General features: G+C 42.6%; 1 pseudogene across 1 annotated transcript; it reads right to left on the bottom strand.

The window, feature by feature from the left end:
* Nucleotides 1–414: 414 nt before the first annotated feature.
* Nucleotides 415–13,548, bottom strand: LOC146384782 (protein NLRC3-like; annotated as a pseudogene). Its single transcript, XR_014800364.1, has 7 exons — nucleotides 13,480–13,548; nucleotides 13,112–13,316; nucleotides 11,206–13,003; nucleotides 7,252–7,425; nucleotides 6,639–6,812; nucleotides 3,000–3,046; nucleotides 415–2,855 (listed from the first exon to the last, which is right to left on the bottom strand). The product of XR_014800364.1 is annotated as a protein NLRC3-like (transcript).
* Nucleotides 13,549–14,011: the final 463 nt, after the last annotated feature.

Here is a 14,011-nt window from a genome sequence, read left to right as displayed (position 1 = left end):
ATCAAAGCACCACGACTGCAGTTTTCCTGTTGGATGCGGCGCTGTGAGTAGGCTAGAATCATGGCGGCAGTTGAGGGCGGTCCAGGCGTGGGATTTCTCTTGTGGAAATATGCACATGATTTTTTCCTTTCTGTTGGTAGGTGGCACAGTGCACTTGTGGCAGGATATTACTAACATGTAAGCTACAAGCTACAAGACTGGCAGTCTTGCTGGGTATCCAGTTAGGGAAGCAACAGATTAATAAGAGAATTCTGAGTAAATCCAAAGTTACTTTCCCTAGTAACTAGTTACTTTGAAAGTAACGAGTAACTTGAAGTAACTGAGTTACTTTTGATAGAAGTAACTAGTAATGTGACTAAGTTACTAATTTAAAGTAACTTACCCAATGATGATGTTGGAATCAGGACTGGTTGTAAGAGCATCTGTGTTAAATGTAGAAGTTCACTCTGACGCCTCTGCCTTTCTAAATGGAGGGACAGTAACTGTGTGTGTATATGTAAAAGTGTAAAACCTGCAGATAGTCAGAATAACAGCAACAGCATTTTGTCTCTATCAGCCATTGTAGAAATTCATCTCATGTAAACAATAATGTGGCGAACAGCGTGACGTCAAAAAAGGCACACACCTTTGATGTTGCGTGGCGAACTCCATATTCCTTTTCCACACGAAAACACAAAAAACGGGTTTTCAAACATCTCCACCCTGGCAGGAGTTTTTAACAATCTCAGTTTTCGGTGATTATGTGTGGACAAAAGGCCTAAATGCATAGAAAAACTGCGTTTTCAAAAATACCTGTGTAGTTGTGGATGTGCCAGGGGGCATTTTCTTGTAAAACAAAGGGGGGTCTAGCAAAAAAAATTTGGGAACCACTGGATTAACTTACTTAGACTTAGATCCTCTCGCGCCGATCGGCGCATTGGGCGACAAGGGGACGCCATCAAACCCGGTCCATCGCAGCAGTTGTTGCTTCATCCCATGACATTTCGACCGAGCGTAAATCTTCAAGGAAAGTGTCTGTGAAGGTTCTCAGTCATCCAGGTCATCGTAGTCAAAGGAGCTTGCAAAGAAAAGCATCTGGACTTCTTTAAGTTGCTTGAAGACGTTTCACCTCTCATCCGAGAAGCTTCGTCAGTTCTAAGGTCAAATGGTGGGGAGTCCCAGATTTAAACCTAGTGGGAGTTTCCCCCCAAAGAGGGACAAAAGGACCCCCTGGTAATCCTCTAATCGCCTGAGCCGAGGTGTGAAACTGGGTGTGGGTCCCAATCAGCCAGGGTTTCAGGTGAGCTTATTGTGAAACCTGGCCCCACCCTATCATGTGATCTGGGCGTCTGGGGAGGATCTCAAAACTGGATTATAGATGGCAGACGGTTGGTGTCGTAAACCACCGCCTCTGTTCAAAGATGGTCGCTCACAGTGGACACAGATGCTTCTTTCACTCCTCTTTCAAACCATCTGTCCTCTCTGTCCAAAATGTGAACATTGGCATCCTCAAAGAGTGACCTTTGACCTTTAGATGCAGATGAACTGCTGAGTCTTGTCCCGTGGAGGTGGCTCTTCTATGTTGTGCCATGCGCTTGTGAAGTGGCTGTTTGGTCTCTCCGATGTAGAGGTCTGGACATTCCTCGCTGCACTGTACAGCAAACACCACATTGTTAAGTCTGTGTTTTGGAGTTTTGTCTTTCGGGTGAACCAGTTTTTGTCTGAGTGTGTTGCTGGGTCTGAAATGCACCGGGATGTCATGCATGGAGAAAACTCTCCTGAGTTTTTCTGATACACCGGCTACATGGGGGTAGCCAGTGTATCAGGTGTCTGACACCTCCCTCGCGGAGGATAAGAAGGACAGATGCAACAACATTGTCATCCCCTATGTAGCCAGACTTCAAGGAAAGTCCTCCTCCATGTTATTTTGGGTCTTCCTCGTCGTCTCTTTCCATTCTTCGGGTTGACAGAGAAATGAACCCTGGATTAATGCCATTGCAAATTGTGCCTTGTTCTCAGATGAACAGCAAGGGGAGGGTGATAGCTCAGATGAAGAGATGAACAACAGAGCTTCAGAGAAACACAACATACTGATATTCACTGTGAAGCTTTGAGTGGAAAAAGACAGAAAAACAACATGTGGATCTTGGAATAATGGGAGCTTCCATCTTTGAAGGACTGAAGAGGAAGAAGTTTACAATCATTTAGACCAGTTTCAAACATCAACTGATTGAATCCATGAATCTGAAAACGTGTTTGTGAGTGAAAGAGACAGACATGTACAGACTGAACTATCTGTTCGACAGTCAGAGTGTTTCTCTAACAGGACAACACTCTTTACACTCAGCACAGGGACACTGAGGAACCAGGATAGAACCAAAACCCAGGATAAAGAGTATCAGTGAATGTGGTGTTGAAGGTGTGGAGGTGGATCAGAGTGTCAGAGGAGACTCTGTAGAAGGACAGAGTGCCAGCAGGACAGTCCACATACACTGCTGCTCTGTTAGAGACAGAGGAGGAGGAGGAGGAGGAGATAAATGTTGTTCTGTTATTGTGCCTGAGAGACTGAGGACCAACATCAGAGCAGCTCAGAGTCCAGGACTGAGGATTCCATCCGAACACGCAGTCTTTACTGTTTCCTTTCCTTCTGATTCTTCTGTAACTCACTGATATATGAACGCATCCTCTCCACTCGACCTCCCAGTAACAGCGACCAGTCAGACCATTTGTGCACAGCAGCTGATGATAAACATTAAATCTGTCTGGATGATCAGGATACGACTGAACCTCCTCCACATGTGTCACCTTCCTGTTGTTGTCAGACAGTTGGAGCTTTGTGTTCACTGTGTTTGTGTCGATTGTGAGTTGACAGGAATCTGATGGAGAGAACAAACACAATCCAGCTGCAGTTATTGATCCATCATCTGTTCATTGATTGACACTTTGATGATGACTCCTGACATCAGAGATGTGAATGTGTGCTGCTTTGTTTTCATGAATCACATTAAAAACACACTTACACTTCCTCAGACCTGGTGTCAACCATCGGACTCCAGCAGGCTCCACCCTGAAAGGAGGAGGGGGGTCAGAGCAGCACAGTCAACATGCACACATGGACATTACACAGCTCTCATACACAGAGTGATAGACAGATAGAGAATGTTGACGAGCACAAGGCTGGAGATCATTATGTTATGCTGATCAAGTTAGAATAGCGCGATGGAATTGTTAAAATGTGGGTGAGGTTTGAAATCATTGTGGTTAATCATGGTTAACACTGCATCCACAGTGAGGTGAAGACTTTTGGAGGATGGCCTGGTGTCAGGATCAGCAGCAAAGAAACCACTTCTCCCCTCGCCCCCAAAAGTATGAGGGACAGACTGATGTTCTGCAAAAAAGTACAGCGAGTGGACTGCTGAGGGGTAAAGTCATTTTCTCTGATGGTTTGGGGCATCTGGGAAAAAGGATTGTCCAGAGAAGAAAAGGTGAGCACTACCATCAGTCCTGTCTCATGCGAACAGCAAAGCATCCTGAGAACGTTCATGGGTGGAGCTGCTTTTCAGTGAGTGGGCTCACTTACAATTTTGCTGAAAAACACAGCCATGAATAAAGAATAGTAGGGCTGCTCGATTATGGCAAAAATGATAATCACGATTATTTTCACTGAAATTGAGATCTCGATTATTTGACGATATTTATTTAACAATAACAATGTATTGAATAATGACTTTAAAAAATAATATAAAATAGTGTGCAAACACTGATAACAGTGCAAATGTTTGCAATATAAAAAATAAATGAAAAATGTAAACATCTATGTTTAGTGAACTTTGCAGTGTTGCTCTGTGGTGCAGCTACGACACCGTAGCAAAGTTTACACACTATGTCTACTTGATCCACGTCTGACTCCGCGAACTCCTAATGTTTCCACACCACTGAAGTTTTTTTTACCCCTCTTTTCAACCAACGGCAGTCACTCTCCTCTCCAAATAACTTCTGCTTAGCTTTCCGAGCTTCCCTCGGGTCCTCTTAATTGTTGTGACACGTGTTTGAAATGCAGAGAGGTGCGCTCGATTTGCCACACGGAGCAGCGCGAGAGTAAAGCACGAGGGAGGTGCTAATAATCGGCTCAGTCATTTTTAATGATCGTTGAAAGCCCAGATTGTAATTTAGATTAAAATTCGATTAATTGAGCAGCCCTAAAGAATAGTACCAAAACATCCACCGACACAAATTCTTCTAACCATACAAGAATAGTTTGGTGACGAACAATGCCTTGTCCAGCATGATGGGGCCAAAGTCATAACTAAGTGGTTTGAGGAACAAAACCTTGGATCCATGGCCAGGAAACTCCCCAGAGCTTAATCCAATTGAAAACTTGTAGTCAGTCCCCAAGAAGCAGGTGGACAAACAAAACCCCACTAATTCTGACAAACTCCAAACATTGAATCATGAAAGAATGGGGAGCCATCAGTCAGGATTTGGGCCAGAAGCTGATTGACAGCAGGCCAGAGCGAATTGCAGAGGTCTTGAAATAGAATCACTGACACTGCAAATACACACTCTTTGTATAAACTTGATGTAATTGTCAATAAAAGCCTACGTACTTTGATACATCACAGAAACAACTGTCACAAAGATCTAAAAACACTGAAGCAGCAAACTTTGTGAAAACTAATATTTATGTCATTTTCAACTGTACATGACTTCTGAAATTTGAGTCAGTGCAGCATCCACACACAGCACAACACACAGCAGCAGAGAGTGTATACAATGAACAGCAAACAGACACACAAGCTGTGTGACATGTTTTTTAGTTTGATAATCGATTTAAATTCTGAATTCATTGTGAAAAGTAACTGTAAGTTAAAAGACAAAACAAAGAATTCAAAAGTGGTTAAAAACTGAACATAAATACACATAAACCATCTTATGATAACAAGTTTGTTACATTGTCTCTAAATGTATTTCTTCTATTGTTTTCTGTTCATTATTTTATAGTGTGTTTGCTTTTCAAAGCACATTGTGACATTTGTCTATGAAAAGCACTGAAATACTTAAAAGCATTTGTGCACATCTGCTTTACTTTAAATGTACAGAAAACATCTCCCTGTAGTTGTCAGCTTCTACCACAGCCATGATTATAAAATAATAATCTTATAAGGTCTTATTTTTTCTTTTGACAAAGGTAGGCTAATATTTTCTTCCTTCTTCTGGTGGATGTTTTAATCTAGGATAAATATCTCTGTGGTCTGTGTATACAATTAAAAGAAAGAAAGAAATCCAATCTGCACTGTTAAAAATACTGAGATATCTACAGATTGTTCCTGGAGAAGTTCTCCCTGGAGACCTCACGCATAATTGTTCATGCCACATCTGCATGAAACAAACAGGAAGTGAGTGAAGGACACAGGAAATGTTTCCAGCTCTTCCTCCTCTACCAGATATTCTCTCCATACCTGAGAGTGTTCAGTCTCCAACATGGATCCTGCAGTCTAGCCGACAGCAGCTTCATTCCTGAGTCTCCAGGATGATTGTAGCTCAGGTCCAGCTCTCTCAGATGAGAAGGGTTGGAGCTCAGAGCTGAGGCCAGAGACGTACAGCCTTCCTCTGTGATCAGACAGCCTGACAGACTGCAGACACACAAAACAACAATCCGTCTGTGAACAATGATTTTCTGTTTGTCAGATACAGTAACATCTATCCATTTACACCCATTCCAGCAGTTCAAGATGGACTTCCAGGCAGACCCATTACGCTGGAATCCACCGATCCAAATGATTTGGAAACCTTAACACCAAACCACCTCCTCCTCCTCAAGTCCAACCCGTGATTACCACCTGGTCTGTTCCAGAAAGATGATGTCTAAAAGCGCCAGAAATGGGGAAGGATTAAACGCAACTTTGTTCCTGGAGATGTGATCCTCATAGTGGATGATTTTTTTGAATGAGTGGGTGATGGGCGAAGTCGACTTTTGCTGATCGCTCAAGCCTGGAATGTTTTGATCACTGTTGTTTTTCGATGGACTTTAAGGATTTTGATAACAAATAAAGGAGTTTTAAAGAGGAACTTTGACTTACATTTTGTTAACATGTTAACACGCTTAACAGAGCGTGTTAACATTAATCACCTATTCAGCTGCTCGGTGACTCAAAGGTTTGACAGTCGCCAGTAAACATATTAACAAGTGCTTTGGCAATAGAGGGAAGGAAACACTCAATGAGATTATCCTTTCTTTCAAAATTCTCACAAACCTGAATCATTCTAATAGAATTCTAGTGAGAGAGGCATTTCTAGTTTCCTGAAATATTATATCGAAATATGGAGCTGCGGTATTATTAAACCTTTCACTGCACATTAATGAAAATAATACACACCTAAACATAGAATTTGGACATTGTCTTTATAAACATATATTTTGTGTTCATATGTAATATGAACACAAAATATACTCAAACCTCTAAATTTACTATTGCTTAATTTTCTTTGAACTAATTTTCTTTGAAAAGATCAAAACATTGTGACAATGAAAAATCCTCAGATCCTGAAAATCCACCCAAAGGTAAATGAAAGGTCAGTTGGCAGTTTTATACACATCTTTATGCAACAATATAATACAGATAGCATATGATCACCAGTGAAAATGTTTGAAACCTGACCTGAGAGTTTCCAGTCTGCAGTTTGGACTCTTTACTCCAACAGACAGAAGCTTCAGTCCTGAGTCCTGCAGGTCAGAGTTACTCAGGTCCAGCTCTCTCAGACTGAAGGACTGAGAGCTGAGAACTAATGACAGAGGTTCACAATTTCTCTCTGAGAGGTTACAGTGATTCAGGCTGAAAAACAGCAATGAAACAAACATATTTGTCAGGTGTAATGAACTGTTATTGCCTTTAGCAATATTTAATCCATTTTCTTTCCCAGAAATCCTTAATTCCTTAATAAGATAGAATAAATGGATGAGGCTGAAATTTTTAATTTGTGAATGATGTCAGTTGATGAAAAACGGATTACCACGTAACCTGACCGAAGAGAATTCAGTTTACAATTTGGACTCTTCAGTCCATCAGAAAGAAACTTCACTCCTGAATCCTGTAAGTTGGAGTTACTCAGGTCTAGCTGTCCCACACTAGAGGACTGAAGGCTGAGAATTGTGGACAAAGCTTCACAGCTTCCCTCTGAGAGGTTACAGCCAGTCAATCTGAGAGGAAAAAGAAAAAACATTGATATACATATATATACATATAGATATATATATATCTCAGATGATCTGACCTGAGAGTTTCCAGTTTACAATGTGGACTCCTCAGTCCATCAGACAGAAGCTTCACTTCTGAATCCTGCTGGATGCTGTTACTCAGGTCCAGCTCTCTCAGACTAGACGACTGACAGCTGAGAACTGAAGAAAGAGCTTCACAGCTTCTCTCTGACAGGTTACAGAGACTAAGTCTGAAAAATCATAATGAAATATATATATATATTTTTTTAATCTTAAAATTATAAAGAAAAAATAAATCAGATGGAACGACCCCTGTTGGAAACAAGCTTCTTTAGCTTCTTTTCCTAGCAAATTTACATCATGGAGTCTAAAAAACAGACAGATTTAACACTGTCTGTGAAGTTGGATTTAAGTTTTAAAAACATGTTTATCTTGTGTCAGTAAAAGACATGAAGTCATGTGTTAGGTTGGTTGCAACTAATAGACGTACGTTAGTTAATGTTAGCTGGTTAGTGACAGAATGAATAACTGAGAGAAAGGGGACATTAAAACTAAAAATCACTTTAACCTCCTAAGACCCGAACTCTTTCATGGCGTGCATTTATAATTTCACTTTGCTATTTGGGCTGATTGAGACCTGATACATGTAAAACCAAAGAATTACCAGATTTTTTTTTTTTTACTTGATTTTTGTTCCTGAGAAAAACGAGATCCACATATGAGGACATTCGTTTTAAATTTTGATAAAACAGTGGCAGTATAATGTCCACTTAAGTGGATATCAGGCCCTTGTAGAGCACAATTTAGTATTTTGGTCTAGAAAACACAAAATGTGATTTCCACATATGTGGATGCCAGGTCCTATGAGGTTAAGGGCATCATTTGTTTTCTGTCACTGGCTGCAACACTGAGCTTGATGTTTACAAACTAAGAATATACTGTCCTCTTTCACTGTCTGTCTCTTTAGCTATAAGTGGTTCTATAGTGTCCGGCCAGCTGCACTTAAACTAGAAGATCCACCTGTTAGTCATAATGTCCAGGTTTGTAAAGCACTTTATGAAGTGCAGTGTGGAGAAGACCCAACCCTCCCTTTAACTGGCTACTTTTATGAAGCTCCTCCTTGAAAATTGAATGAAATATCCTGAAAAGCAGCATTTTTTCTTTGTAAACAACACCTCCTTCACCTGCTGATTAGAAGTTGAAAACAAACTTTAAACATAGTAAGAAAAATCATTTCTGGTTCATGATTAGTGGATCGGTCCGTGGGGATCGGTCCACCAGGGCCCCCACTCCAAGTGGACGAGAGAATTTATTCCCTGCGCCTACGATTTGGGGGACGGGTCCTGACCTTCATCTGCGCTTATGCGCCAAGTGGCGGTTCAGAGTACCCAGTCTTCTTGGAGTTTCTGAGTAGGGTACTGCAGGGTGCTCCTCCTGGGGACTCTGTTGTCACAAAGGGAGACTTCAATGCTCATGTGGGCAACGACAGTGAGACTTGGAGGGGCGTGACTGGAAGTAATAACCTCCCGGATCTGAACACTGGTTGTGTTTTGTTGTTGGACTTCTGTGCAAACCACAGTTTGGCCATGATGAACACCATGTTCGAACATAAGAGTGTCCAGTGCACATTGCACCAGGACGCTCTCGGCCGCAGGTTGATGATCGAATTTGTAATCCTATCACCACCATCCTATCCTATCCTGCATTGAGCTGCAGCCGCAAGGTGGTTGGTGCCTGTCGTGGTTGTAACCCCCGAACCAAATGGTGGACTTCGGAGAGGCCAAAAAAAAGAAAAAAGAAAAAGACTTTCAGACTGCCTTGAAGAGATTCTGGCAAACCGTCAGGGGACTCTGGAGAGGTGCACTGCACTGTGTATAGTGCGATTGGAGCGCTGCTGACGTCGACTGAGAAAATTGTCGGGCAGTGGAAGGAATACTTCGAGGACCTCCTTGTCTGATCATGAAGGGGATGACCCGCCAGTCTCTGGGGGCGAGGTCACTGAGGCAGTTAAATAACTCCTTGGTGGTATAGCTCCTGGGGTGGATAAGGTCTGCCCCAAATTTCTAAAGGCTCTGGATGTTGTAGGGCTGTCTGGTTGACACGCCTCTGCAATGTTGCTTGGAGTTCAGGGGCAGTACCCCTGGACCGGGTTGATGGTACCCATTTTCAAGAAGGGGGACCGGAGGGTGTGTTCCAACTACAGGGGGATCAAACTCCTCAGCCTCCCTGGGAAAGTCTATGCCAGGGTGCTGGAAAGGAGAGTCTGTCCGTTAGTTAAACCTGTAGCCAGCCACAAAGACAGAGCAGGCACGTTAGCAGCAGTGGCCTTAGTCTTTTGTTCAGCCAGCTTCCCTTTAAGATTAAGATCAGGATGCACATCTCTGGCACCACAAAATGCTCAAGCTTGTATTAACATTTCTCTGGTTGTTTAAGCTCAGGCATTAAAGGATTCATGTGCTCCAGTTTGTTTGGCTAAGGCAGAGGGTCAAAATATATGGGGTAGCTAGCTAAGGCCCAGGAAGAGCAACCTCAAGATTAGCTAGTTCAGGAACAGGAGGCACAATTTCTGGAGACATCATTTCAGACACGGGAAGAACAGACTCCAAGAAAAATAACAGCATCTTACAAGATTACAATTGGCTGACTCGACTCTAGTAAGGTGCTGGTTCAAGCAGACCGGCTCGGTTCATGAGGAAAAGGAAGAGGTATCATCCTGGTATCTAGCACCATTCATTGACTTTGCATTGACGAACCCAGGTGTGTGGAATTTAGATAGAGGTGTGACCTCGACTGAGGGTTAGAAGGATGGCCAGTCCGGACAAGGCAGGCAGGTTGGAGCAGTAAAGAATTCTGTGATAATAATTTCCAAGAAGCAAAAAGAGCAATCACCAAACTCCTTACATCAGGGTCACTCACAAAGTGGTGAGATAAAGTCGGCACTGATGCCTCATTTTCCACAGTGTAAATGGTTTCTCTCCTGGGTCCATACTGGTCATTGCATTCTCTAACAATCTGAAGGACCACAAAGTTTGTGAAATAGGACCAAAAGTGCTTGATACAGAAGGCAAACTAAGAAGAAGCAAGGTATTTATTGACTGATGAAGTCCACAAAATAATAAAATACCACGCTAAATTCAGAATCATAACAAACATTGAAGTGGAACTTGAGACTAATCGGGGAAATGGAAATGGGGGTAACAAGACAAAGCTGTAGAAAATAAAGGCAGGGAGATTCTTCTTGGGGCTGGCAGCAGGAACCCACAAGCAAAACGAGTTGAATAAACAGAGGCCATTAGAAGGAACTGAACATGATTTATTGTCTTGATGCATGCTCAATCATCCAGGTAAGTAAATCCCAACAAGTTGATTCTGTTTATCTGGACGTAGCGTTTCCAGTGGGAGAAACATTTTGTCACTCATCCGAAAAACTTCTTCAGTCTCAACTGACTGCAGGTTTCCTCAACTTCATAAAAAGCCTTATAATAATTTGCAACTTTATAATAATTTGTACATTAATGATCAAGGAAATGACCTCACAGCCCATTGTTCTTTCACTACGCTGTGAGGTCAGTGTGCAAATGTACTGTTTATACAGTACATTGAAAATGCCACATCCAGATGAACAGAATCACCTTTTGGGAAAAAAATGTATTGATGTACAGAATTCAGATAGAGATATTTTGCGATGAGACTCCGATGGCCCATCTCAGAATGGATTCCCAGTGGTGACGGGGATTAGAGCAGGACCCCGCCCAGAGTCTAGACGCTTGTAGTGTAGATAGAGGCTTGAATGGAGCCTGAGTGATGAGGTTACACTTCGAAATATTTCACAAACGCTCACAATTTCTGCTGCTACACATGTATTCACCTTTGCATAAAGTGACTACTGATGATCATTTAATAGTTATACTGATTTTACAGATATGAGCACCCAGTAATGTTTCTTTTGTTAGTTGTGGATAGCCATTTGCTGTTAATTAAAAAATAGCTGTGACCACATATTTACTTACAGAGCTCTGTTGGAGGCTTTGACCACTGGCAGCAGCCTCAGAAGAGCCTCCTCTTAAGCAGAGTATTTATTCAGGTCAAACTCAAACAGATCTTTTTCTGATGACAGTAAGATGAAGACCAGAGCTGACCACTGAGCAGGAGACAGTTTATCTGTGGAGAGACTTCCTGAACTCAAGGACTGCTGGATCTCCTCCACTAGAGAACGATCGTTTAATTCATTCAGACAGTGGAACAGATTGATGCTTTTCTCTGCAGACAGATTCTCACTGAGCGTCTTCTTGATGTACTTGACTGTTTCCTGATTGGTTTGTGAGCTACTTCCTGTCTGTGTCAGCAGGCCTTGTAGGAGGGTCTGGTTGGTCTGCAGTGAAAGACCCAGGAGGAAACGGAGGAACAAGTCCAGGTGTCCATTTGGGCTCTGTAAGGCCTTGTCCACAGCAGTTTGGTAGAAGTTTTTCTCTGTAGATTCTGTTGTGTCAGAGTTCTTGGAGGTTGTTTGTTGTTCTTCCAGCAGATTGAGTCCAGAGTTGATGAAGGTCAGATGGACATGAAGAGCAGCCAGAAACTCCTGAACACTCAGATGGATGAAGCAGAACACCTTGTCCTGGTACAGTCCTCTCTCCTCTTTAAAGATCTGTGTGAACACTCCCGAGTACACTGAGGCTGCTCTGATATCGATGCCACACTCTGTCAGGTCTGATTCATAGAAGATCAGGTTTCCTTTCTGCAGCTGATCAAAAGCCAGTTTTCCCAGAGACTCCATCATCTTCCTGCTCTCTGGACTCCAGTGTGGATCTGTCTCAGCTCCTCCATCATACTTGACCTTCTTCACTTTGGCCTGAACCACCAGGAAGTGGATGTACATCTCAGTCAGGGTGTTGGGCAGTTGTCCCCCCTGTCCGGTTTCCAGCACATCCTCCAGAACTGTAGCAGTGATCCAGCAGAAGACTGGGATGTGGCACATGATGTGGAGGCTTCGTGATGTCTTGATGTGGGAGATGATCCTGCTGGACTGCTTCTTATCTCCAATTCTCTTCCTGAAGTACTTCTCCTTCTGTGGGTCAGTGAACCCTCTGACTTCTGTCACCATGTCAACAAACCCAGGAGGGATCTGATTGGCTCCTGCAGGTCGTGTGGTTATCCAGAGGTGAGCAGAGGGAAGCAGTTTCCCCCTGATGAGGTTTATCAGCAGCACATCCACTGAGGTGGACTTTGTAGGGTCAGTTAGGATTGTAGTTTTGTAGAAGTCCAGAGGAAGGCGACACTCATCCAGACCATCAAAGATGAACACAACCTGGGAGTCTTCAAAGCTGCAGATTCCTGCTTCTTTGGTTTCAGTAAAGAAGTGATGAACAAGTCCCACCAAGCTGAACTTCTCCTCTTTCAGCACATTCAGCTCTCTGAAAGTGAATGGAAACATGAACTGGAAGTCCTGGTTGGCTTTGCCTTCAGCCCAGTCCAGGGTGAACTTCTGTGTTAGGACAGTTTTCCCAATGCCAGCCACTCCCTTTGTCAGCACAGTTCTGATTGGTTCATCTCTTCCAGGTGAGGCTTTAAAGATGTCTTCTTGTCTGATGGTTGTTTCTGGTCTGTCTGGTTTCCTGGATGCTGTTTCCATCTGTCTGACCTCATGTTCATCATTGACCTCTGCAGTCCCTCCCTCTGTGATGTAGAGCTCTGTGTAGATCTGATTCAGAAGGGTCGGGTTTCCTGCTTTAGCGATGCCCTCAAACACATGCTGGAACTTCTTTGACAAGAAAGATTTGAGATGATGTTGAAAAGCTCCAATGGGAATTCCTAAAGGAACAGAGGAGTAAGAATCTCAATTTATTAATTGCACATGTTGACGTGTCTCTAAAGACATAAGTAAATTTCCCATTAATCCAGCAGTTTAAATCCTCTTACTGCTCTGCAGAAGGTCAGCCAGCTCGTCCTGTTTCATGCTCCTCAGAAAGTCCAGCGTGATCTTCACAAAAGTTTCTCTGGTCCTCTTCCTCTGTTCTTCTTCTTCCCTTTGACTCTCTAAGCATTCTGGGTAATCTGGACTCAGAAGCTTCTGGATCTTCTTCAGCTCGTTCTTCACAAACGTGATGATGTTGTCCTCCAGCAGCTGGAACAGAATACTTTATGAATGAGCCAATCAGACTGAAATCATGGAGCCAAACATCAGATCCATGTTGGACACACTGACACTCCGCTGGTCTACAAAGAGCAGCATGGAGATGACTGTGGACAGAATAGATGTAAAAAGTAGTTGTTGTACATGTACAGACCATAAATATGGAGTCCAGCTGTGTTTGATGGGCAGACTGACTTCTTCGAACCTCTGAGCTCTCCTGGTCCACCCTGTGGAGGAATCATGAAGAATTAGTTGAAGCAGAGGGTAAAGGTCAAGCAAGAGACATTTGGACAATGACCGATTTAGATGACTCCTTGCAGCTGTAAATGTTCAACAGTTCATTTTCAACAGAAATTCATAGTTGAAAAGTATTTAAAGCATTATATTTTATCTCAAACACAGTTTACAGGTATAACCACAAGTTCTTGAGGTATTACTTTGAAATAAAGCTAAATTCCAATAACGATCAATGGGAGCAAAGTCCAGTTACAACAGTTATCAGAAAAATCCAAGTCAAGCCCCCTTTTTTTATTTGTTAATAGCTACAAAGCATGTAGAAAAAGAAAGTCAGCCATCAGAGATGACAATAGTTACTCCTTAACTCAACAACATGATGACAACAACAAGATGAAATACATGATTCTGGTTTCCAAACTAGGCAGAACGGTGACGCGCTGATTAGTACT

Source organism: Perissodus microlepis, chromosome 6 (assembly GCF_051167445.1).
Source record: "Perissodus microlepis isolate ML-2025 ecotype Zambia chromosome 6, ASM5116744v1, whole genome shotgun sequence".
Classification (NCBI taxonomy): Eukaryota; Metazoa; Chordata; class Actinopteri; order Cichliformes; family Cichlidae; genus Perissodus; species Perissodus microlepis.
This window is presented reverse-complemented; position numbering and strand designations above follow the sequence as displayed.